Source organism: Schistocerca serialis, chromosome 7, assembly GCF_023864345.2.
Source record: "Schistocerca serialis cubense isolate TAMUIC-IGC-003099 chromosome 7, iqSchSeri2.2, whole genome shotgun sequence".
In the NCBI taxonomy this organism is placed as follows: Eukaryota; Metazoa; Arthropoda; class Insecta; order Orthoptera; family Acrididae; genus Schistocerca; species Schistocerca serialis.
In genome coordinates this window covers 501,328,540-501,351,045 of record NC_064644.1, presented here as the reverse complement: position 1 = coordinate 501,351,045, position 22,506 = coordinate 501,328,540, and positions in this window count along the sequence as shown.

Sequence of the window (22,506 nt, the reverse complement as noted above, 5' to 3'; positions counted from 1 at the left end):
GCAACATGAGTGGCAGGGGGACCGCCGTCATCATTCGTTGACAACGGCGAGGACACGTCCCGAACCGGGAGAGGAGGCGTCACAGGGGGGGCGCCTGTTGCTGCTGCATCGCGTGACTGGACGCAATGTGGGAGATCCCCGTCAGACAACAGGTCGACATCTCGCGGGGCCGTCTGAGAAAGGGCGTCATCGGAAGGCGTTCGTCGTCGTTTCCTGTGTTTGCGAGGCGACCGCTGTTTTCTGATGTGGCCTTCTGAATCAGAATGTGGTCGCCTATCGTCTGACGCCGAACCCGTCTGGACAGAGGCAGACGTCGGCACGACACCGAGTTCCAACAGGAACATCGGTTTCGGTCTGCAACCCGGGTGGTCCTGAAGCGAGCACTGTAGGCGACGCCGTGCTTGTGTCGTCGGCGCGTTGTGCTGCGGCGGGTGGCGTTGACGATGCTGCTGGCGCAATCGAGATTGGTACGACGGGGTCCTGTGCAACCTTGGTGTAGGTGATGGGTAAGGACGTGACCGTCGAAGCCTGGGTCTCTTCACGTAACGGCGTCTGTATTAAACGGCGGTGTAAGCATTCGGAACGTACATGTCCCTCCTGGCCACATCCTGCGCACGTTCGTGGCTGTACATCGTACATGACGATGGCCCTAACACCGCCAATCAGCAGATACGATGGGACATGTTTCGTCAGCTCAATTTTTATTTGCCCGACGCCATTTAATACGGGGTAGGTCGTAAATGTTTGCCACTTCTCCGCGATGTGACCCAAGACGGTGCCATATGGTTGGAAAGCGGCAATGACCACATCCTGAGGCACCTCGAACGGGAGCTCAAACACCCGCAATGTCCGGAGACCGAATCCAGCACGGGCGACTGTCACAGCACCCATATGTCCATCAGAGTGTTTAAATTTGAGTCCGGTGGCATGACGGTGAATTATGTCATTGCAAATTTCCTCCGTCGACATCTTGATGTAGACAGCACTTCCAGTGATGGAAAAATGTATGCCGATTACGTCCTGGGCGTTCAAACGTAGATCCTCACGTAGGAACTGTTCGACTTCGAAAGCTCTGGGTCGTGGATGTTCGGCCTGAAACGTTACTTTGATCGTTGCACGGCGGTACGAGTGCGCCATGGTGTACGTTAGTACTGGACTCGATAGACACAAACACCGCGACGCGGAAGTAAACACCGCCGAGAGCGGAGCGTCGGACGGCGCGCGGAGCAGCTCCGCACGCTAGCACGGCTGCGAGCCGACTGATGACCATCTGACCGAACACGCTGAGCTACCGTGCCGGTAAGTTATTGGTGCTTGCATCAACAAGTCTTTCGATAACACGTATACATAGACTGTAACATTCATTTCACAGTTCGTATTCACTTGTGCTTAGTCACTTTGTAAAAAAATGTAGGGTATATAGTCTATTGTTCTCTTTCACTTCAAAATGTTATTGCACATTTTCATTCAATGAATAAAATTAATTAATGTTTTTTTCATATATCATTCTCTGTAGAATGTCACTTGTTATAAATGGTTTATACTGTGCTAAAGTCTTTGCACTTTAAAATAAATATCAGGTGTCACATGTTTAGTTTACGTTGAGACGAAAGTTCTTGAAGAAATAAGTTGGAGATCAACAATCCCGCAATGAAGCGTGCTTTAGAAGACGTAGTTAAAATGTAGTTTCGTTTTGGCAGGAATACAAGGTGTCAGTGGTTCAGTACTGACCAGTCCGTGTTACATCTACTCAATAACCTCCATATTTCGTCTTCCGAAAGGCGTATGTCGTCTCCTGGATATTGTCTCGTCGTTTAGTCGAAAAGTGTGCCGTGCTTTTGCGACTATAGGGTCCCATCATGAGCGCAGTGAACCGTTTTTTTAACTATTTGCACACCACCTTTTCATACATTGTTCGTTGCAAAACAAAATGTTCGTTCACAACAGAGAGCACAAAACATAACAAATATCACTTCACATTGAGTACAGTGTTTTATCACATATTTACATAGATACAAAAAAATTTCTGTGAAACATCTACCTATACATTTACATTACATTGTTTGGTAATACATATACATATTTTACATTTTTCAATTGCATTAAACTAGATATTTACAAATACATTTAATTATCTTATTGGTTATGTTTTCCTTTACATCAGTACTACACAATAAGTATTCTTCCTCATTAAATGTTTCCTGCAACATAAACTTTTATAGTAGGTTAGAAAACATCTTGGAGATGATCTGTCCTGAAAAGTCATGATTACAATAAAACACGACACGTCACATCCACAATCAATTCCGAATTAGCACATGCACAGAGTATCATTTACAAATAAAATAAAGTATATAGCTTTGCTCAATTAATCTCACTTGTCATTTCCTGTAGAGTGTTTTTTGTGCATGTTGTGTTCATGTGGATTGTGGTGTGAGTGTGAATAGCAAATCAAGTGTCTATCATGCCAATATATATCAGGTCTCCGGTCATTTAGTCTGTCAGCTTGTCTGCAGGGTAATAGTAAATATAATTAGTAGCTGTGCCTTGCATGAAAATTGTTATTTCTTCCTGTGTTTTATCTTCTTGCTGCTGCTGTTATTACTGGTGCTGTAAAATGTAGATACTTAAGATTATAGCTTATATCTTATTCTTCTTCCAGCTTGAAGTACCAGATGCGACTTACCTTGTTGTTGTATCAGCATACTCTGCTAAGGGTTAAAAGTTTTCAAATCTTTGTGAGGGTACAAACCTAAAATTCTCTTATTCTTGGGGTTTTGTAGAAGATACGCTCCAGGGTGTGGTATATCAATGATTGTGTAAGGACCTTCATATAATGGACGCCACTTAACATTACGTTTTCGAGGTGATGACGATTTGTAGTGGGTCTTAAGTAAAACTTGCAAGCCTATTGTAAAGTTTTGCCTTATTCTTAAGTAAAATATGTTTAAGCTGGGATCTCTCCTCTTCATTAATAGTATCACATCCTGATAACTTAGAATTAATTTGTGTAAGTACATCATTCACTAACGCACTGTGTGATACAGGTTGTTGTGTGGAATCTACGTCAGTCTCTTGTATAATCTGTATCTTGTAGCCAGAACACTGCTTGTTATGGTCTACTAGTCGAGTGTCAAATTCCAAAACTATGTATCTGCCTTTATACTTAAAATAACAAATGCCTTTGGAGAAGTCTACTGTGCAGTCCTTCTCGCAAAGAAAATCAATGCCCAATATACAATTGGCAGCAGTGTTTTGGACAACAAGGAAAGGCCATTGTACGATTCCATTTCCCATATTAACAGTCACAAATACCTGCTTATCAACCCTACTTTACTTATTACCTAATGCAGTTAATATTAAACAGTTTTGAACTGGGAACTCTGGTATCTTAGAAGTTTTCTTCATAAAAGTATAAAAATTGTGAGAAATCACACTGACAGCAGCTCCTGTATCAATAATTATGTTAGTAGGTATACCTTCTACAATGCCTGAGGTGGAAGACAGTACAAATCTTTTCTTTACGTTGTGACATTGTGTGTTGTCATTTATCAGATCATCAGCTAAGTTTCCACTTTCATTATATCTTAAGAATAGTGTAGGCAACTCTTATTGTGTAAATGTTAATTTTTCTTGTTTCACAGTTTCACTAGCAAGTGTGTATTCAAAGATAGTTTCTAAATTGAAGTTGCCCCCCAAATGTTCCTCAGTCACGACCTGGGGCTCAGTAATGACTGGTTCTAGTTTACCTGGTTTGTCTGGTTATTGGCAAGTGTAGTTGTAGTTTCATTAGCTACCTCAACAATATTTACATTAGGATATTGTCTTTGCCAGTCGCCTGTCTGTTTTCGGTTGGCTGATGTCATTTGGTGGTTTGTGTTGCTTGTTTGTGCAAAATTTCCTTGTGGCATCTGAATATGATTTTGTGGTGGCGGTTGCTGTATTCGCCACTGTCTCCCACATTACTGGTTGTTGTTCTGGTTAAAGTGCGGTGTAGGTGTTCCATTTCTTGTGCAATCTATGTTGTTGTTTCTTTGCCAGTGTTTCTGTTTGGCTTTGTGTCCGTTGTTGTTTCCGTTATTCCTTCTTGAATTAAAATGGTCGTTTCTTCGTTTTTTTGTACGGGTTATCTCCCTGTGTATAGTCACAGTTGTTGTTTGTGTGCAGCTGTGAGTTTTGGTGATTGTTTTGCATGTTTACTGTGTGTTGTGAATTTTGCTGCTTGTTTGGTAATGTAGCAATGTAGACATGTTGATTGCTACTGCGTGAGTTGTGTGTTGGTTCTTGTTCTTCATACAATAAATCAACAGCATCTAACTTTTCCAAAATATATTCAGGATCGTCGTCCGTTAAGTACAGTAATTTCTCTTTAATATTAAAAGGAAGTCTTGCTTTCAGTGATCGGATCACAACTTTATGTTTCACTGGTTCATTAAGGAAGTGTATCATGTTTAGGTACTTCTCGAAATATCGGCGCAGATTGCCGTTTTTAGGATTGAAGTCTTCGGGTTCAGTGACTTGTTTGCGAATACGTTCCTGCACAGCGGGTGACCAAAATTTATTCAAGAAGGCGCGTTCAAACTGCTCGTACGTTACACATCTGTCGCTTTCATGGTAAGCCCAGACAGCAGCGTCCCCTTGAATGTAATCCACAACGTGTGCAATGCGTTTGTGGTCGCTCCACGAACGTGGGAATGCGTTCCTAAAAGCTTTTAAGAAGATGACAGGGTGTACAGTGATTTTGCTTGGTATAAAAGGTTGGAATTTACGGTGCTTGAAGAGACTTTCTTCTTCTTTGTTACGTGTTCGTCTGTTTCTCTCCGTGTAATCTTTGAATTCTTCCCTGTGTGTACATGGTACTTCATCAAAATGATAATTGTATTGTATTTCAGGTGGTGTGTATCTGTTGCTATGGGTGTCAGTGTATTGTGTATTTGAGTGTTGAAATTCGTATGTGTACATGTGTTCATTTCCGAATCGAGATTTTCTTCTGTGTGTGTTAAAATGTGTAGTGGGTGTACTATTCTGTTGTGCTTGGCATTGAGTTGTCTTTGTTTGCATATTGTCATTGATTACTTGCCTATTGCACAATATGTGGCAATTTGTTTTGTATACATTCTTCAAAAATTTGGTCTTTGTGTGCTGTCCATTCTTTAAATTGTGAATTAATGCGAGAGAAATGGGGTACAGCCTCTCTCTGTATTGTTGTGTGAATCTGTTTGTGAATGTCACCTACGTTTGTTTCTATTGTATTCACCTTAAATTAATTTCGACACATGCGTGTTTGATTCTAATTTGCAATTAATAGTTTCACAGGTTTTTGTCAATTCATGGATGTTATTGGCATTATCGCTTTGTTGTAAATCTAAATTTTCAATTTTTTCCGTAAGATCGTCGACCTGTTTGGAAAGACGTGTATTATTTTCATCTACCATTTGAGGCAGAGTGGCGAAGTCTGATTTTATCTCATTTCTAAAAGCTGCATTGTCTGTCATTAATTGTGTGAATTTTTCGTCATTATCTTGCTTAATATTGAATATGCCTTCTAAAATTGAATTCAGTATAGTGGCAAAATTTTGATTGCAAAATGAACTTGCCCCCTCCGCGTCATTAGACGTGACGTGATATCTAAGGTTTGGTTCTGAACAGCTCCTTCCGGCGTTTGTGTGTGTGTGTAGCGGGTTATTTTGATGTGTTTGCGTGTCTGTATTAATTTCTGTGTCTGAATGTATCTGTGTATCCATGTTTGCATTACTTGATTGTTGTTCCATTGTGTACTGGTGTCGAGTTTTTACCATATCGTGAATAAATTGTGTGCAAGATAAAAATTGTTTAAACGCGTAGTGTGAAAATGCACTGCCTATGTGTGTGTTTAAATGACTGAGAATGATTGAGTGATGACTTTAAAGATCGAAAGTAGCATACGTGTTAATGGTGACTAGCCATGTTGCTTGAATCTTGTACAATGTCGGCCATATTGTGCAATGTAACTTGCGTATTGTTGGATCGGAATGTAATCGTCTGAATAATGAGATTTCGCGGAATTTGAAAAAAATTACTGAATGGAAACTGAATATTGAATTTCATGCTGAGAAAAATAATTTTGAATGAAAAATGTGCTTGGAATTAATTGTGGATGCGCGAGTGCTGCGTCTTACCGTACATGTCGTCTTGATGCGAAGATTGCATTTCCAGTCCAAATTGTCCCCAGATTTTATTCTTTTTCTTCAATATTCTCGTCACATGAGTTGTTGCCGGTCAGGACGTATATGAAAAAGAACAATTAGTTGTAATACAGATACAATAATGAGTCCTGGCACACAGTCGCCAGTTTAACAAATAAAAATAAAATAATAATAATAATAATAATTTGTAGTAATAATAATAATAATTGTTGTTGTTTGTTTGTTTGGATTAGTAATTGAGAGATTAAAGTTTATTTCGCTTTAAGATTGGAATTGATTTTCTTAATGTTTCATAAAATCTTACGTAGCATTGTTCATTGAGGTCACACAATAAAGTAAATGCAATTTACGCTGTGAATTTATCGAGCTTCGTAAGTCCGAAGATGTACGGAGCGTAGCCAGGGCTCATTATATATATTTTTTGTAGACGAAGTCTGATATCTGACCTCAGCTTCAATCATGACAATGGGGTGGTTAAAACTACTAAAACAGAGAAAAGCATACGCTTAAATAAAACATATATTCATTTCAACACATACATTACGATATGAATGACACATACGTAAAATTCTATGTAAATAATTGCAGATAATTCACAAATGAGAGCGACTTATTAATTCTGCGACTCTTTTCTGCAAATAAGTATCAATATGCCTAACTGTGGAGCCACACAAAATATTACGTCCTTCTAGGACAACGAATGACATAAGAGTGTGCTGATGTCTACTGGCTGCGACAAGAGAGCGTTGTTAATTCCTTTATTTTGCTTTCTCTTGTCTTAAAAAACCGATACATATAATCTAAGTTCAGTAAATTAAATATCGTCTGTGCTCGAGTGCAAATCGTTTGTTAAATTGCGTAAGTTAGTTTAATTAGTGTAGAGGCCTAGGGACCAATGACGTCAGCAGTTTCATCCCATAGAACCTTACCACAAATTTCCAAATAAAACAGAAAATGAAATTAAGGAAGCATGAAAAGCACAAGTTTATCCTTATTAAAAGTGAATATAATTTGACTGCATTTCGTTAAATGAGTGTAATGAATGTACATAACCAGGATTATAGGCCGTGTAAAGAGAAAATAGACAGAAATGGTTCTTCTAATACAATGAACACATTATATTAAACTCTTTTTCTGTCCTCATTATTACTGCTCCTCGAATTAAGTTGTTCGACATTCCGGAGAGCAAAAGCGAAACTTCTGTTTGCTAATAATCTCGAACAGAATCTGCTGTTTCACTTACATTCATCATCCACAGAAATCTGTTTCAACTCCGCTGTACACCTACATTTTGCTGAGCTACATTATGGCCGAACGCTGTTCAAAATTACTTCAGAGTTGACACTTCGGCAGGAGTATGTGGAAGCCAGGAGCTGGGATTGGACATCATTCACGGAGCACATACTTAATCTCACATTTCATTCAACTCATTGAATCTCACAAACTATTCAGTGTGCAAATATGCAACTGACATCAGTGTGTTCTCGAAGCTCTGCACTACTTTTTCACTTTACTTTTATTTAAAACAGATTTTAAGTTGTCCCACAAAAAATGTACAAAGTTGCCTCTTTTTCAGGGCGTTAGTGAGTTTTCGACATGCGTAAAACATTTTTGTTATGAAGTTATGCAAACGAAATCTTAACAACCTAAAAGCCCATCACCCTTGATACTTTAAAGAATCGAAATCCCACATATAGGAAGAACCAGCTCCCATATAATGATGTCATTTTGCAGGTACATTAAGTAGTATGTGTGTGCACTGTCTGCAAAATGTGTTGCAAATATAGTTAGTAGTAAATTAAATTGTCGTGGCTGATTCTTACGTTTTGCTCTAGAAACAGAGAAAATGTAATAAGCGATAACGTTTTCTTCCTTTCAATACTTTGGATGGGGTCGGGGTCTCAGTAAGAATATGTTTCAGAATGGTTTGAAATTATGTGTGTGCTCTCATTCTCAAATACCGAATGCATACAACCTGGGAAACGTGCACGCTGTGACATAGGCTGCCTCGATGCGTATACACAGTTTCCAACGGTAATAACTGACTTATTCCATTAAAAATTTAATGTACGATCATATATCTCACTGAATAGAATGTGACAGCGTTTTATATATTTAAATTCGATCTATAATTAAATGAAATATTGAAAACCAAATTTTTGTTCCCCTGTTCGATAGGCAACCTGTTACTGAGATCTTTCACCGTTTCGGCAATACAGTAATACAGATAATCGATATTTTCATCTGCGCCAGACCGGAAATCTGTCAATCTTTTCTAAGGCGGGATACGTTTAGCTCAGGTTCGTCCGTAGCGTACCATACTACACGCCAATACCGTGTGATGGTCACGTGCGAGCCGAGGTTGAGCCTGTCTCGCCTTTGCTCGGTACTTCTCGTAAGTACCGGGTGCAGCACGAAATTTCATTTAGCTTTGCTGGGCACCAATTTTCGGTTGGCACGACTTTCTTCACTTCAACAAAAACCGGGTGGCAGCGCTGTTTACCCTTCTCTATTTCTTCGTGGTATAGAAGAAGTTCACATATATAATGATTATTAGCCACAAAAAAAATACAGTCTAGCGATCCATCGGCTTAAGTCTTTCAAAATGAATGGAAATGACAGAAGAGAAAATAAGAATTGTCAATATGTATTATGCAATAATCGACATGAACCGCAAATTTGCTATGGACAGACATTACAACACCATGAAGAAAGAATTTAAATATGTAACTGACGTTGAAAGAATGAAAAATTAGAATGATCGACAGATGGGACTCATTCGTTTGTACATTAAGAAGCACTTAGTGTTAAATTTGCAAGCGTAGGTCACGTTATGAAATTGATGGTACGAATAGCAAATTTTCTGCAGTCCCACTGATTACTTCACTGTCAGTTATAACATTCGATGGAACTCAGTGAACGGTATTGGGGACATAATACCAGTATATTATTGCGAAGTATGTTGGTTAAGTCAAGGAACATACCAAGAACGATTTTTCGATTTAAAATCCTCTATTTTTGAAACTGTGAAGGAACGAAAATTAGATCATTCGGAATGGATTTTCAGACCTCTCAGTTTAAGTGGGCTAGACTGTCTGCTGCCCACATTAAGACATTGCAAGGTGGAAAACATTTCTGATTTGATGAGAATGCATTTAAAAAGGTAATCGCATTTTGAAAGGGACAAATTCTGAGAAAAGAACACTGTCCATTTGCCTAGGCTCACTGGTTTTAAAGGAAACGAGAGGTTTGAAGAATTCTTGTATTCTTGAAAGAATTACAAACATATTCTTCTAACCGTTTTGAAAAACAGTCATCCTTACATCTGCTTTCGAGCTGCTTTCGAGACAGTGTTCCGTTTCGGCTGACAGCAGCCTTGTCTGCGTGCATGTGAAACTGACTGATCTGCAGTGTAACTCCCGTTTAAAAGATAAATCCTTCTACTTTAGAACCGTCCACGAGGTTTACGTTGTTTTCCTTGGGAAGAGTCTCCACATCTCCATAAAGAGGTTGCAAATGTTACGAAATATTTCCATCAACATATGTGTGTGAAAGCTTTCTTCGCATATGGAAGTTACTATTAAGTGGCAGCTTGACTGCGAAAATTTGTAAATTATCTGCGTTTTTCTGTATGCCAACAGTTTGTATCAGAAAAAAATTATATAATGTCTTTAGCAAGCACAAGATTATTAAACAGTACTGAAAATTGGTGTTGTTTATGAGCTGTTTTGTTGAGAAACATGAAGTATGAAGTCAAGTTGCATTCAGTGCAACTGCATTGTCATTTAAATGTGGCACGTTCGCAGTTTCCCCCTCCTCACATTCAGACAGCATGCCACGGTGATCGGGGAAGTTTGCAACCATGTGAGAGAGCTGTGTCGTGCGAGCAACGATGGTCACATGCTGAATTTTCGGCCATCCCTGGTTTAGCTGAATGTCACAAAAAACACTCCACTCTCCTGCGGGTCAAGAACTAAGCAGTAGCCTGATCGACTTCAGTATGAGAAACAGATTGCTGTGCTAATAATTACCATATCATTACGTTTTATGATCAGTCACACACGCACACACACACACACACACACACACACGCACACAAATGCTCAACTGAGCCGGTCGGAATGGCCTAGCGGTTCTAGGCGCTACAGTCTGGAACCGCGCGACCGCTATGGTCCTGCCTCGGGCATTGATGTGTGTGATGTCCTTAGGTTAGTTAGGTTTAAGTAGTTCTAAGTTCTAGGGGGCCTTAGACCTCAGAAGTTAAGTCCCATAGTGCCCAGAGCCATTTGAACCATTTTGCTCAACTGATTATGGCCAGAGAACGGTCGACAGGGACGGCTCACATCGTGCAGAACTGCCTTCCCTGATAAAACATAAACATAACGATGTACCTCTTCCTCAGCAAAAAATCCATATAAATAAACTTCTTATCCACATAGCGTTTTCCACTCTGCGTTTTCAGCTTCAATGATTTTCCAATTTCCTATCCCTTCTGGAACAATTCCTTTAAATCTTTACAATTCCTTCAGTCACTTCAGTAAGAGGGTCTTCATTTATGTATGAACCGTATCGTCTTCATCTTTGCCTAGGTGTGGCGTGTCACCTTCCGGAGCCTTGGCTTGCTCTGCCGCGATTGGTCCGTTTGCTTTTAAATTTCGGAGGACGCTCCGTTCAGTAGAGAGACCTGCTGACGACGAGAGTATCGAGTGCTGCTGCCGGTGAGACGGAGAGTTTAGTTTCCGGTTGTGTGGCAGCGCAATGTTGCGGGAAAGGTGGTATAACTTCCTGTGAACGGACGTGATTGCTACGAGCGTGTGTACTCGGGACGGTGGCAGTCGTTCTGCACGGGCTGTGTGATAAGGAAGCTCGGCGTGGCAACTGTTGACGCGGCGTGTCCGCGTTGCTATGGCGGAACTGGGGCGATTGACATAACTCGAGTTGGTGCTGGTTGCAACCTGTCGTCGAATGCTTGTCTGCCTCCTGGACTAACGGTGAGAATTTCTTCACTTGATGTGTCTCACTCAATTTCTGCCCGTGTCGTTGGGTTTTGCTCTAAGGTCGTGTGCCATGGTGTTTCGCAATTTTAGTAGGCTCAGGCGTGCCCGAAATCCCGATTCAATGATCTGATGTTCTATTTTCAAGTATTACTATCAATAGAAAAGAGTGTTAACTCTCTGTGCCTTAATAACTGAACCTAAAATATTGTCTGTGGTTGAAATTTTATTCTGACCCAAGTGAAATAACGATCTTGTATTTTACAATATGTTGAGTGATATTATTATTTAGTAGTGGCCGTCACATTTACTAAGGGGAAGATTTACGAAGGCCAGTGGGCGTCATTAACAGTTCCTGCCTAGATAGGCGTTATATTTTGAACCATGCGTTTCAATGTTTAGTAAATTTTATTTTATGTGTTATAGAGAGTCATGCCCTATGTGGACGATTCTGCACGTTATTGAAGTTTCCAAATGTTCTATTGGTCTGTGCCATATTACTAAAGAAGGCAGTCCTAGCACAGCTGACTGCAAATTTTTCCTAGTGGTGAGGAGCACAGGCTGGTTTTAAGTGCCAGCTCACTAACTTCAACCATTCTCAAATATTTATTACTACTGATATTCAGGCCCTTCAGGCCGAGTGGCGACGTCACTACCCCTTTTGGTTATTAATTTTATCTTGTTAGCTTGTTTCATTAAAAAAACCTTTGGTATATGAATTTGTCTTTTAGTCCTTACTGCTCCTTTGGACGAAGTAAATTGACTGTTGGTTTTGCATTCTGGTAGCATTATCAAAACAGCATTTATGGTTATATTTGATTGGTCCTTCTGGCCGAATGATTAAAGACATTCCTTTCAGTACCTTATTGTATTGGTCAATAATCAAAGATTTTGGGTCCTTCAGACCGTGATTATCTCCTTATGTTGAATCTTAAGGTTGTCATTCTGACATTACAGTTGTGAATGTTCAGCGGCCCTTCAGGCCTGGAGTTCAAAAATTTTATTGTGTTTATATATATATATATATATATATACCAGTGAAGAAGTGTTTTTTAATGTTTAATAAAATTAAATTGTGTTTGAAACTGTAGCCTCATTTGGGTCTACGCTTTCACTTCCTGCAGCCTTTGAGCTCTGCTAACGTTTTGGTTAAGTTTTCCCATACCACGACGTATCAATTTTTCTTGAAGTATATGCGTAATACGAAATTCTTTCTCTCGACTATCGAGTGAAAACGAACACCAATTGCCTGACCAAGAGATCGATGTCCAAAGTTTCCACGATAACATTTGACGAACTTGCTTCTGATATTCTTCTGTATCACAGAACAACTAAAATATCAGCCCACACCTTTACGAGAAATGAAAAAAAAAATTCATGGAGTGGAACGAACCATCAGATTGGACGGCAATCTGCCTGAAACTGAAGCTGAGTGGAAAAAAGAAATGTTGTAAGGATGAGGGTTTGACAACCGCAGGCTGTTGTTTCGGCTATAGGTGGAGCTCTATTGTCTGAGCACATGCTGTGCCTTCCACGCGAGTCTCGACTCAGTACCTTCTTTGAAGCTGTCAATCCAACAGTAATTTCGAAAAGAACATAGTTCCATATCGATTGTGGCCTTGAATATCTTTTTCAAGCAGTGGCTGCGTATTGGAAAGCAACCTCTGGCCAGTACTCTACAGGTATAACATGGTCACGCTGACTATTGACACCTTCTAGTTCTGTCTGCGTTTGTCGATAAACTGGTAACTATCTGTTCGTTTGCAACTCGTGCTGTTGCTTGGGATCACACCTGGTGTACTTCGGCATGGTTTGTGATGAAAATGGCCTACTTCTCATCTCCTGATTCGGAGTTCACAAACACATCAAAAAAGTTTGCATCACCTCGGGTCCAAGAGTTCCGGAACCTGTATAGAAAATTGGAACAGAGATCAACACAACCATCATTTTCGCCCTTTTTATTGTTCATGGAAACCACACATTGTATGTAGTACCACCGTACAGCGAGACATGTGATGGTCCAGATTGCTGTACACACCCAATAGCAAATCCTCTAGCATTCATGCATGCCTGTATTAGTCGTGCCATACTATCCACAAGGCACTGTTGGTCCAGATAGTCCCACTCCTCAATGGCGATTTGGGGTAGATCCCTCGGAGTGGTTGGTGGGTCACGTCGTCCGTAAACAGCCCTTTTCAATCTACCCCAGGCATGCTCGATACGGCTCATGTCTAGAGAACATGCCGGCCACTATAGTCGAGAAATGTCGTTATTTTGAAGGAAATCATTCACAAGATGTGCACGATGGGGCCGCGAATTGCCGTCCATGAAGACGAATGACTCGGAAATATGCTGCCGATATTGATGCACTATCAGTCGGAGGATGCCATTCACATGTCGTACAGCCGTTACGGCGCCTTCCATGACCACCAGCGGCGTACGTCGACCCCACATAATGCCACCCCAAAACAGCAGGGAACGTCCACCTTGCTGTACTCGCTGGACAGAGTGTCTAAGGCGTTCATCCTGATCGGGTTGCCTCAAAATACGTCTCCGACGATTGTCGGGTTGAAGGCACATGCGAAACCCATCGGTGAAGAGAACGTGATGCCAATCTTGAGCGGCCCGTTCTGCATGTTGTTGGCCCCATTTGTGCCGTGCTGTATGGTGCCGTGGTTGTAAAGATGGACGTCGCCATGGACGTCGAGAGTGAAGTTGCACATCATGCAGCCTATTGCGGACAGTTTGAATAGTAACACGACGTTCTGTGGCTGCACGAAAAGCATTATTCAACATGGTGGCGTTGCTGTCAGGGTTCCTCCGAGCGATAATCCCTTGAGCGAACTGAGCGAGGCGTATCATCCACAGTTCCTGTCTCCCTGTATCTCCTCCATGTCCCAAAAACATCGCTTTGATTTACTCCGAAAAGCCTGAACACTTCCCGTGTTGAGAGCCCTTCCTGGCACAAAGAAACGACGCGCACGCGATCGAACTGCGGTATTGATCATCTAGGAATGGTTGAACTACAGACAACACGAGCCGCTGGAATGCTGGAATGACTGGAACTGACCGGCTGTCGGACCCCCTCCTCTAATAGGTGCTGCTCAAGCATGGATGTTTTCAACTTGGGGTGGGTTTGGTGACATCTCTGAACAGTCAAAGAGACTGCATCTGTGACACAACATGCACAGATGCCTCTGAGCACTATAGGACTTAACTGCTGAGGTCATCAGTCCCCTAGAACTTAGAACTACTTAAACCTAACTAACCTAAGGACATCACACACATCCATGCCCGAAGCAGGATTCGAACTTACGACCGCAGCGGTCGCGCGGTTCCAGACTGTAGGGCCTAGAACCGCTCGGCACAACATCCACAGTCAACGTCTATCTTCAGGAGTCGTGGGAAGTAGGGTGATGCAAAACTTTCTTTGATATATATATTTCCAGAGTTACTCACGATATTTCTCCTTTTTTCGTTTCCAGAACATTACCACGATAATGCTAATAACAGAATCACCGCACGGCACATCGAGTAAGACAGAGGAAATCTGTTTGCATTACCACATCTGTTTATATAACCTCTCCTGTTTACTTATGCATATACAAGGACACAACACACACAATACGTATATACATACGTTTCAACATTTTATTTCGGTTGTTCCAATGTGATACATGTACCTTTGTGAAGATAGCATTTCTGAGAACGCTTTCTGTTACTGCGTGATTACCTGTAAATACCACATTAAAGCTATAAATGCTCAAAATGATGTCCGTCAACCTCTATGCATTTGGCAATACGTGTAACGACATTCCTCTCAACAGCGAGTAGTTCGCCTTCCGTAATGTTCGCACAAGCATTGACAATGCGCTGACGCATGTTGTCAGGCGTTGTCGGTGGATCACGATAGCAAATATCCTTCTACTTTCCCCACAGAAAGAAATCCGGCGACGTCAGATCCGGTGAACGTGCGGGCCATGGTATGGTGCTTCGTCGACCAATCCACCTGTCATGAAATATGCTATTCAATACGGCACGCGAGCTATGTGCCGGACATCCATCATGTTGGAAGTACATCGCCATTCTGTCATGCAGCGAAACATCTTGTAGTAACATCGGTAGAACATTACGTAGGAAATCAGCATACATTGCACAAATTAGATTGCCATCGATAAAATGGGGGCCAGTTATCCTTCCTCCCATAATGCCGCACCATACATCAACCCGCGGCCGGCCGGGGTGGCCGAGCGGTTCTAGGCGCTACAGTCTGGAACCGCGCGACCGCTACGGTCGCAGGTTCAAATCCTGCCTCGGGCATGGATGTGTGTGATGTCCTTAGGTTAGTTCGGTATAAGTAGTTCTAAGTTCTAGGGGACTGATGACCTTAGAAGTTAAGTCCCACAGTGCTCAGAGCCATTTGGACCATTAACCCGCCCAGGTCGCTGATGTTCCACTTCTCGCAGCCATCGTGGATTTTCCGTTGCCCAATAGTGCATATTATGCCGGTTTACGTTACCGCTGTTGGTGAATGATGCTTCGTCGTTAAATAGAACTCGTGCAAAAAATCTGTCATTGTCCCGTAATTTCTCTTGTGCCCACTGGCAGAACTGTACACGACGTTGAAAGTCGTCGTCATGGAATTCCTGGTGCATAGAAATATGGTACGGGTGCAACAGATGTTGATGTAGCATTCTCAACACCGACGTTTTTGAGATTGACCGATTCTCGCGCAATATGTCTGCTACTGATGTGCGGACTAGCCGCGACAGCAGCTAAAACACCTACTTGGGCTTCATCATTTGTTGCAGGTCGTGGTTGACGTTTCACATGTGGCTGAACACTTCCTGTTTCCTTAAATATCGTAACTATCCGGCGAACGGTCCGGACACTTGGATGATGTCGTCCAGGATACCGAGCAGCATACATAGCAAACGCCCGTTGGGCATATTGATCACAATAGCCATACATTAACACGATATAGACCTTTTACGCGATTGGTAAACAGTCCTTTTTAACACGAGTAATGTATCACGAAGCAAATACCGTCCACACTGGCGTAATGTTACCTGATACCACGTACTTATACGTTTGTGACTATTACAACGCCATCTACCACAAAGTGAAAAAAGTGGTCCAACTGAAACATTCATATTTCTTTACGTACTACACGAATATGTAATAAAAAATGGGGTTCAGAAATGGTTCAAATGGCTCTGAGCACTATGGGACATAACTTCTGAGGTCATCAGTCCCCTAGAACTTAGAACTACTTAAACCTAACTAACCTAAAGACATTACACACATCCATGCCCGAGGCAGGATTCGAAACTGCGACCGTAGCGGTCGCGCGGTTCCAGACTGTAGCGCCTAGAACAGCTCGGCCACTTAGGCCGGCTAAAAAATGGGGAATACTATTTAAAAAACGCAGTTGATATCCGTTTGACCTATGGGAGTGATGAGCTAGACGAGTTTCGTTCTTTGTGGTTTTCTCGTTTGATGCTTATTTCGTGATATATATATATATGTGTGTGTGTATATATATATATATATATATATATATATATATATATATATATAGTGGTTTTTTCGTTTGATGCTTATTTCGAGAGGTATATTGGCAGAGTCAATATATGGGTATGTGTGTGTGTGTGTGTGTGTGTGTGTGTTTGTGTGTGTGTGTGTGTGTGTGTGTGTGTGTGTGTGTGTGTGTGTGTGTGCATGAGTAAACAGGTTATAGGATATCATGATATTTCTTGGTTGCCTCTTCTCTCTAGTGACTGTGATAGAAAATTCCACATAGAAGCATGCAAATTAAAAGAAAACAAGATCGTTCAATGGATAATGGCGTGGCTAATGAAATTACCAATGGTCCAATTAAGCATGAGAGTATGGGTTCTTCATCTTACACGGGCATTTTGATAATGTATTGCATCAGAATATAAAACTATGGGTCAATATAATAACCCAATTTATTGCTACAAGACACCACAAATATTATATGCGCTGAATCAAGATTACAATCAATTATTAAGCGAACAAGGGATTCAAAGCAGTTAAGGTAGTGTAACAACAACGACGCTGTATTGTTGTACATATAAAAATTTTTTTCCATCTGATTTTTCGATAAACTTGAGTAATTGATGTTCTGAGTTCAATTTGTTTTTGTTTCACGCCATTGTATTAAGAAAAATGTAAATAAGTTTCAATGTGAATATTAATGTTGATGTCAAATGTCAAGTAATATTGTAATAGAATTGAAATGTAACAAATGTTGGGACTGTTGTAAGATGTTTAAAAATTGTCACTGTGCGTCTGGTCCATACGTAGGCAATGTGTTAGGGTATGTAGAATGCAAAACGTCGGGTGAATGCCCTGTCTGTAAGGGAGCGGTAAAAGGTGGATGGCAGGCGAGCGCGGGAAAATGCGCACGGGCACTGCACGACACAACGGGAACAGTTGTTGTTGGAGTTTGGCACTGGTTTGAGCTACACCTTCTGGAGCGAGGAGGCTCTCCTGGAAGACATAACTTCACTGAGCCTCGGGTATGCCGTTCCAACGCCCACACAGCATGGCAAAATTCCATAGGCACTAAATGGGAAAGTACTGCGACGCTAAGAAGAATTTAAGTACCGATACATCAAGAGCCATAACTGTGGTTGTATGTGTGCTCTGTGCCTCGCCATCTCGCCGCCCACCAACTGCCGCATCGATATTAGCAGGTTGAAACTTTTAGTACTGTATTCGTGTGGATCAGAGAGTGAACTGTGTTTGTTTGGTGCAATAATAACCTAAATTTCACCAGAACTTTCCCATCATTTAATTATCCTCACAACTAACCTAGACAGGGTACTTTCCACATATTGCGCAATCTGAGTGTCCCTAAATGAAAATTAAAATTTGTGTTAATAACAATTATTTGCAGAACTAGCTATGTTAGAATGGTGTTTAAAGAAATGCTTTGTTAATGAACCAGTAAATGAATAACGAAGTTCAAAGATAACTTTAGTATTGATATAGTAATGAAGTTTATTATTTCGAGACAGATTTAAAGGCATTTAAATGAGCAGTAAATAAGATGAAAAGAGTAGTGACTTATATACTGGAAATCTTGAACGCATAATAATCCCAGTAATCAATTTTTTTAAATACAGCGATCATAACAGTTTCAGGGTCCCCTTTCATTCATTTGAATTCTGAAGTGCTCTACATTGGTTTGACTAACAAAAGTTAAAGTCAATATAAAAGTCAAAATTTATCAGTGTTTTATCTTTATCAAAATTGACATTTTGTGTGTGGCACGAAAGTGCAATTTCTAGGGTAACCTATGCCCGATTTTAATCAGATTAATAGACAGTATAAAGTTTTGTAGTATACGTTATAGTGTAGTGTTATGTATTCATCCACATCAGTACAGAACGTGAAACTATCAGTTCAATAGATTTTCTGGTTCTAAAATTCGACAATATGATGCAGTGTTACAACTTGTTGTTTTGCATGAATATATACCAACTTGTATAGGGAAGAAACTCAGTTAATGCCCAATTAGACTGGCGACCGTATTATTATCTAATTGGTAGTTTCTTCTGGGTTGCTTTTGATCCATCCTCACGTGTAATTGTATTTCGAACTTACTTGACGGATCATTGTTATTACAGAGTGGATGTTAGTCCGATTGGCCACCATTCAGGTACACGCGGTCGATATCTATACGAAAATCCTGTCTCATAAGGTGAATCCCGCTCACTTACCATAGCTCAGGCTTTAACGAGTACTGTGTCAGGGATTACAGTAGGAGGATACAAGATAGAAAGATATGAAAATGTGTCATGAATATTAACAATATTTGGAGAAAAAGTCAATGGGTTAAGGAAAGGTTTGAGAAAAGCGTGAACAAGCACCAGTACTGTAAGTAGGCTGTTTATGTTTTCTCTATGTAAGTAGGCTGTTTATGTTTTCTCTATGTAAGTAGGCTGTTTATGTTTTCTTATTGGCAACGTTACGTAGCGCTCAATATGAAAATCACTGGCTGTGCTGTGTGCAGTCTGTGGCTGCTTTGCATTGTTGTAATACTCGCCATTGTAGTGTTAGGCAGCTGGCTGTGAACAGCGCGTAGCGTTGCGCAGTTGGAGGTGAGCCGCCAGCAGTGGTGGATGTGGGGAGAGAGATGGCGGAGATTTGTAATTTGTCATGAACTGCTATATTTATACATGATGATATCAAGGTAAATACATTGTTTGTTCTCTACTAATATCTTTCATTTGCTAACTATCCCTATCAGTAGTTAGTGCCTTCCATAGTTTGAATCTTTTATTTAGCCGGCAGTAGTGGCGCTCGCTGTATTGCAGTAGCTTGAGTAGCGAAGATTTTTGTGAGGTAAGTGATTTGTGAACGGTATAGTTTAATGTTAGTCAGGGCCATTCTTTTGTAGGGATTTTTGAAAGTCAGATTGCGTTGCGCTAAAAAAAAAAATATTGTGTATCAGTTTAAGGACAGTCGTGTATAATTGTTCAAAGGGGACGTTTCAGTACCTTCGCCTAAGCACATAGCATGCAGAGCTACTTGGCGGAGAAAGTGACATTAACAAAACTAAACCCTCATGCAAGATATTGCACCTCATGCTTACAACTCTACCGATATACGACAGCAGAAGATGGGTGCTTTAATGACTGAAGTTTCTAAGTTTACCTACAGTATCTGAGCTCCGCTCTAAGTTGGAAGCATCTCGCTCTGCAGCTCTATGATGTCCCAAGAAGAAGTTTTCCGTCAGGTGTCCTCACAGCAGGTGCTTTCTTAAGCTCTCTACAAAACTCAACTGGTTTTGTCAGCACTAGAATTTCGCTTCACAGTTGCAAGAGAACTTGCGAGCTCAGACTACCGAAATGTGCATGGCGAAGGGCGCCTTGTACCGCTGCCAGTCATTTTCTGTTCCACTCGGAGGCAGTGAGAGAGAAAAGTAACTGTCTATGTGGTGTCACCGCCAGACACCACACTTGCTAGGTGGTAGCTTTAAATCGGCCGCGGTCCATTAGTACATGTCGGACCCACGTGTCGCCACTGTCAGTGATCGCAGACCGAGCGCCACCACACGGCAGGTCTCGAGAGACTTACTAGCACTCGCCCCAGTTGTGCGGACGACTTAGCTAGCGATGCAACACTGACGAAGCCTCGCTTATTTGCAGAGAAGATAGTTAGAATAGCCTTCAGCTAAGTCAATGGCTACGACCTAGCAAGGCGCCATAGCAATTGATAGTTATCGTATGAAGCATGTCTCATCAAGAACGATGTATACAAATGATGGATTAAAGTTAAGTATTCCAGCAGCTACGTACTTTTCTTTATAGCATTCATTACGTATCCTGTTTCAGACCTCACGCCATCCTGCGTGAGCTTATAGCGTGCATTTCGGCCTTCTCTAGCTATACAACAGTCTACATGCGAGTTCTAATGTGTCTTATCTTATCTATGTGCTCCTTATACAAAATGTTTGTTGCCGGCAATATAATCGTACTGCAGTCAACTTCAAATGCCATTACTTTTATCAGTGTTTTGTGAAAACAATGTCGTCCTTCCTCCAGGGGTTTCCCATGTGAGTTCACGAAGCATCTGAGTAACACTCACAAGTTGATCGAACTTACTGATAGCAAATCTAGTTGCCTGTCTTCGCTTCGATGTGTTCTTTCAATCCGGCCGGATGGGGATGAGAAATACTCGAACATTACTCAGGAATGTGTCGCACTAGCAGCTATACACCGTCTCCTTTACACACAAACCATGCTTTCCTAAAACTCTCACAACAAACTAAAGCCAACCATTTTTAGTACGTTTCCTACAGCCGTCCACACATCCTCGATCCATTTCATATCGCGTTCCAACACTATGTCTGGATATTATTCGACGTGACTGCTTCAAGTGGCATGCTACTATCGCTGTATTCGAACAATACTGGAATGTTTATCGCACTCATCCGCATTCCTATATTTACAGATAGCTGCTACACATTTCATCAACTAGAAAATTTGTCTAAGTCACCTTCTCCTACAGTTTCTCAACGATGTCAACATCCCGTACACAACAGCACCATCACCAAATAGCGCAGATTGCCGCTCATCCACTCAGTCAGACGATTTATGTATGTACACAATAACAGCGGTCTTGTCACACTTTCGAGGGGAACATCTCACGATACTAATGTATCTGCTGAACACTTCCCGTCGAGAACAACGTGCTGGGTGCTTCTTAAGAAGTCTTGGATCTACTTCCGTACTTGGGAACCTATTCCATATGCTCACACCCTTGCTAAGAGTCTGCAGTGGGGCACGACGTCAAATGCTTTCCAGAAACCTAGAAATATGGACTCTGCCTGTAGCCCGTCATTCATAGTTCGCAGGATACTGTGCGGAGAAGGGGAAGTTGAGTTTTGCACAAGTGAAGCTTTCTTAACCCGTGCTGAATTGTGGACCGAAGTGCCGGCTGTGGTGGCCGTGCGGTTCTAGGCTCTTCAGTCCGGAACCACGCGACTGCTACGGTCACAGGTTCGAATCCTGCCTCGGGCATGGATGTGTGTGATGTCCTTAGGTTAGTTAGGTTTCAGTAGTTCTAAGTCTAGGGCACTGATGACTTCAGATGTTATGTTCCATAGCGCTTAGAACCATTTGAACCATTTGACTAGGGAGGATTAACAAGTCTTTGTGTAGGAAAATTAATGTAGACAATTTTTATTTTTTGGATACATCCTCATTAGAGGCCATAATTTTCAAAATATTCAATAAAAGCATACGAAAGTGTCCTTTTTCTTGGGTAACTCGAAAATTGTGGAATCCAGCGAAAACGTGTCCGAGTACTAAATTTCACTGCTATACAGCTCCTGTTCATTTTTTTCTGTAAGATAATTCATTGGACAAATATATTATACTAGAACTAACATGTGATTTCACGCAATTTGGGTACATAGATCCTGAGAAATCAGTAACCAGAACAACCACCTCTGACCGTAATAACGGCCTTGATACGCCTGGGCATTGAGTCAAACAGAGCTTGGATGACATGTACAGGTACAGCTGCCCATGCAGCTTCAACACGATACCACAGTTCATCAAGAGTAGTGACTGGCGTATTGTGTCGAGCCAGTTGCTCGGCCACCATTGACCAGACGTTTTCAATTGGTGAGAGATCTGGAGAATGTGCTGGCCAGGCCAGTAGTCTAACATTTTCTGTATCCAGAAAGGCCCGTACAGGACCTGCAACATGGGGTCTTGCATTATACTGCTCAAATGTAGGGTTTAGCAGTGATCGAATGAAGGGTAGAGCCACGGGTCGTAACACAT